Source organism: Otolemur garnettii, unplaced genomic scaffold (genome assembly GCF_000181295.1).
Source record: "Otolemur garnettii isolate 467f Iridium unplaced genomic scaffold, OtoGar3 scaffold00136, whole genome shotgun sequence".
Classification (NCBI taxonomy): domain Eukaryota; kingdom Metazoa; phylum Chordata; class Mammalia; order Primates; family Galagidae; genus Otolemur; species Otolemur garnettii.
Genome location: NW_003852531.1, coordinates 3068570 through 3074192, shown reverse-complemented (window position 1 = coordinate 3074192; position 5623 = coordinate 3068570).

Here is a 5623-nt window from a genome sequence, read left to right as displayed (position 1 = left end):
AAGTGCATGGTCAATTCTCAATGCTTATCTGTGCAAATTCAAGGAAAGACCCATAAGCAAGGGCTAGCCAGCCGGAGTGGCCAGCAAGCACCTGCCCTTGGCTTAACATTGGATTGGTTGAACTCATTTCTAGTAGATTTATCAAGAGTCATTAATTGCTTATTTTGCAAATCAAATAATTATTCAATCCTCTCATCCTAGGTGAGGCTTAGGGGACATAAACCTGTGTGGAGGAAAGGCCATATTTGTGACTGGAACAGGTCACCTGCGCAAGTACCACCTGTTTGGGATGGAATGGGAAGAAGAGGGTGTAAATTTGCATATTGCATGTCTGAGTGCAGATTAACTGATGAGAGCAGTATTTCTCCCCTCACAGGAGAAACTGGGGCAGCATGAAGAGGCTGGGAGCGCAAACGTTGCTGCTGAAGGACGAAGAATGCAGAAGCTCCCTGTGCACAGTCACCTCCCTGCATTCCAGCCAGGCCAGCGCTCGTTATTCTGGACATTAGAAAGTGGTCAACATTCTCCTGGCCAGACATGAGATGGGGAAGATTCCAGAACCTACAAACACAGCTGTGCAGGTTGACAGTCAGTGGTGGCCATTGCTCAAGTCTTTGGAATCCAGTCTCCTGTGTGGTGACTGGACCCATCATCATTAGGTTTCCAAAGGCAGCGTGAATTCCATAGGAGGTGAATTAAATCTTAATAGAAACAGTAAAGGAAGTTACCAGACAAGTGGGATGAGTGTAAGGACCAACGGTTGCCAAGAATTTCTCAAATGCTCCTACTCACTAGTGGGGGTGCCATCATTAGCTCCCTGAATACGTTCTCCCTGCAATGCCCACCATTTTTCTTCCTAATTAAATGGCCTGAACAGCCCTTTTGGATCAAAAATTCCTTTATGTCAGCCAAAGAAGGCCTTCAACTCACCTCATGGCCAAGGATCTCAGATGTGTTAACAAGATCATAGTTTTGACACATCATTCATTATCACAACTAGCAACTCTTTCTTTCTGCATTGATGTTGGCTGTTGTGCAGAAAAGGTATTTTACAGGGTTCTTGGGAATTTGTAATGGATACTGAGTCTGGAGGCAGAATAGAGTGTGGGTCTGCCATGGGTCACACCTGAGGTTAAATTCTGCCTGTCAGTAACCATGTCACCTTGAGCACACTGAAACAAAACCCTACTAGAAGTACGAAAAGGTTTCCTTATTTGGAAAGTGGGAATGGCTATACACCTCAGTCACAGGGTTGTTGAAATAAGTAAATAAACATACACTGTGTTTTTAGAAAGTTCCCTGGCACAAAGTTGTGTTTAATAAATGACATTTAAAACACAAGTTTTTTTGTTTGTTAGTTACCATCTGATCATTTCGTGTCATCACGGGGCTTGAGAGTGCATATGCATTTTCCATTAACCATCAGAAAATATGCGTAGGCACCTGTGACTTCTAAAGAGAGGGAGAAATCCAGGAAACCTACCATTGCTGGCCATCTTGTTAACTGGAGAGATTCTTTGGGTGCTAATTTGGGGGATTCCTAAAGAAGATGGGGCACTAAAGTCACAACAGAGAGGATTTATCTTTTATGGTTGAAATGTTAGATTAACTGGTTATAGAAATTGGCAGAGGCTTCTGGATGGAACTCTCTCTTCTGCCCAGCACATTGAACCCCACACTGCCTCTTGTGTGGGCGCTCCCACTGCCACATTGTTACAATCTCTTAAGTCTGTAAAGAAGTTCCTTTCCTTTTGGATGACCCCTAGCTATTAAGAGTCATCCTTTTTGTCATTCTGTGAGTTCCAACCACATTGAGACTTGCTCCTTAGACAGGAAAGTTGGTAAACAGTCCCTCTTGTTCCATCTTTATCCCTTGATCAAACTTCTGCACGTGCAATTGCGTCTCCCAAAATAAATCAGGAGTAATCCTCCCAATCATCTTCCTCTTTCCAAAGGCGATTTGTTGGTGTATGATACTGCAGAATTTGTGGTGCTCTTAAACAGTTGGTGGAACAAACATCACTCTATTGACTCTCTGATTTCACTGAAGCACCCTGAGGAGGGGTCTTTATTTAGCTTCTTCATTTAGTCATTTGTCAGAAAGCCAGGATTGTAGGATTTCAGAAAGAACAAAAGGAACTTGATATCTTTACAAAAACTCCTCTCTAAAAATTGGAAAGAAAGAGAAAAAAATGCCTGGAAAAAACTAATTTAATGAAAAATAAATACCAAACAAATCTAGGAAATTGCTGGAAATGTATGTGCTTACAGGTATCATGTTATAGCCTTACCAGGGTCATTGCCTGCTGCTCAAAAAGAAACCAACACACAGAGACACCGGGGGTCACACTGAGACAGTGGGGGTCACACAGAGACAATGGGGGTCACATAGACAGCTGGGGTCACACTGTGACAGTGGGGGTCACACTGAGACAGTGAGGTCACACTGTGACAGTGGGGTCACGCTGAGACAGTGGGGGGGTCACACAGAGACAGCAGGGGGTCACACAGAGACAGCAGGGGGGTCACACTGAGACAGCAGGGGGTCACACAGAGACAGCAGGGGGTCACACTGAGACAGCAGGGGGTCACACTGAGACAGCAGGGGGTCACACTGTGACAGTGGGGCTCATACTGAGACAATGGGGGGTCACACAGAGATAGTAGGGGGTCTCATTGAGATAACAGGGGTCACACAGAGACAGCAGGGGTCACACAGAGACAGTGGGGGTCACACAGAGACAGCAGGGGTCACACTGAGACAGCAGGGGTCACACAGAGGAGTTTCATATCTCAGACACCATGAAAAAACATGGTAGGAAGCTCTCAAATCTGTCTTCCCAAGAATTTGGGAAGAAGGGTTTTTAAAGATTGTTTGGAGGCAAAGGGCTAGGCAGGTGGGTCTGCTGATTGACTGGATTTGGGGTACAGCAATAGGGGTGCAGAAATTGTCTTCTTGTACTGAGTGAGTTCCTGAGTGGTGGTCATAGGACCAGTTAAATTAGGTTGCTATGGGCTATTGGTCTGGGTGGACCATCCAGTCCACTGGAATGCAGGGCTGGAAAGATATCTCAAAAATTACACTTAAATTTCACAAGAGTGATGTTATCTGTAAGAGTATTTAAGAAAGTTAAGAATCTTTATGACCACTAGCTATGTGACTCCTGGGTAGCAACTATAGGAAAGCAAACTAGGGGACAGTGGCTGGTCATATATATTTTAACTATGCCTACACCTTTGCAGAGATCAGGCCCCTACTGCAGTTCTCCCCTTGTGGCCCCTTATTAATTTTATAAAGGGTAGTTTCATTACCTTTCTGAAAGTAGTTAGATTCTCGAGTCTCATTCCGTGCATTGCGATATGTGCCCATTTGCTGAGAACGTAGCTTCCAGACCAAGTAAAGGCAGGTTTCTTGGCTTCTGCTTTGCTACTTCTTGAACCAGAAAACTCATTAAAAAGGCCATTCTCAATGGCAATTGGAAATGTAAATGAAATGGCCCCATTTTCAGTATTCGATTGAGATGGCACAAATGTTTGACAGAATCATTAAACCTTCTCTAGGAAATATTTATAAAAATCAACAGAAGTTGTCAATTCTCAACATCATTACAGTTATATCTGTAGTCACAGCTGTGGGAAAAGCAACATCAAGTGTGCATCGCAGAGCGCATTCCGGGACGTCAAGTGTGCATCGCAGAGCGCATTCCGGGACGTCAAGTGTGCATCACAGAGCGCATTCCGGGACGTCAAGTGTGCATCGCAGAGCGCATTCTGGGACGTCAAGTGTGCATTGCAGAGTGCACTCTGTTAAAAACTATGGGCTTATATCCACATTTGTGGGGAGTTGCACAATCGCTTCACTGAGATTTTAATCAAGTTGCTATTCCACTCTTTCTTTTATAGAGCCATAGAAGTGTCTGTAATGAAAGATTAAAATGGTCCTGTGCAGTGGTTTGCAGTGGCTATGCCCAAATAAAATATGACAGCTCTCTCGTAGGGCCTATATGTAAGCAGAGGGAGCCGCTAACAAGCTGCATCACACCGTCTGCCGTGCATACTGATTGCAAATTGTGTGGGCTATCCTGGATGCCATGAAAAAAAGGTGTGCATGTGTGTGTCTATGTGTGAAACCGAGAAAGCGTGAGAGAGTCCCCTAAATGATTATGGGCCTCATACACAGCAAGCGACTGAACACTGACGCGCAGATTTCCCGTAGCAAGGGTGACACGCGTGCACACACATTTGCACACTGACAGGCTAATGGCTACTTTCCCAAAGAGTGGTTAGAAAGAAGTAGTAAATGGGACTGTGTTGATGCCAGGAGAAGACCTGGGCAAAGATCAAGATACCCAGCAACATATCGGATAACACATAATTGGCGGGTCACAGCCAAATGAGTGTAGTCATGCAACTCCGGGCAGGCCTTTGCCGGCGATAAAGACACTTGTAAACAATTCAGTCCCAGAACATGGCAATAATATGTTGATCCGGCGTGTAATGAGGTGTTCCTGGAATCAATAAGCAGTCATGGAGAGCAGGGAGCAAGGGCAGCCGCTGTCTTTTTGATGACCTTTCCTCACCACCGAGGACCTCATCTCCCCTGAAGAGGACTTTTCTCATTTTGCAGCAAGCTCTGAGTGTCAGAACTTCCATTCGCAGCCGGCAAATGAACAGCCAGGCCCTGCATGCTAATGAAGTCCAGGCTATTTTGCACCTTTTCATCCGCACATTATGCTCTTGACTCTGGAGAAGGTGGGAATTAGGCCGGACCCCGGTGTCAGACTGCCTGATGGCTCCGCTCCGGAAAACTGGTAATTGAAGCTGATGACTGATGCGAGGGAGGCCTGAATTTGGAAATAAACAGTTTCAAGCACTGCATGTCATTTCTAGAGAGACTGCTGAGAGAATGGAAATGAGCTCCGTTTCTTGAATCTAATGCAGTTTCTCAGCAGGAAAAACACCGTCTTTTAGACAACAATGCCAGTCATTAAGATTTAAATGTTCTGGGGATAATAGAAGAACTGGCCTTCCTGTTCACAAACAGCACTTATGTAAATGTCTTTCAACACCCAGATCTTCATTTAATCCACGCCCAAGAAGATAACTGTTGGAAAGCGGATGCAATTCGGAGTCTATAAATATCCTTCATAAGGAGAGAGAGGAAAACAGTAAAATTGTTTGCCAACATATCACAGAGCCTTGCCTGTCAGGGCCGGAGGAAACAGCTCTGAAACAATGGAAGGATACTCAGAAGTCTACATAAAAACACCCAAAGCCCCATTTTTACTGGTTATTTTTGCTCTGCTGTATTTCATTCCAAGTAATATACCCCCCTTTTAATATGGAAATGGCATGGATATTTCCTGCCTTACGTGAAGAACCCATATTTGGACAGTGAATGCCTATGTTTAATGTTGCAGTAGAAGCCCAGAGCTGGAGCCCTTCACTTGTCATCTTTTAAAAGAAGATTATTGAGTCTTTAAATTTTCTCTTAACATTACTAGATTGTCGTGAAATTGCTGACCAAACATGGCAAATTGTTTCAGTCCAGTCTCCCTGGCCTGCTAGATTAATTGGACATTGTTTGCTGTATGCAAAAAGAAGGGCTTCTAACCCAAACATG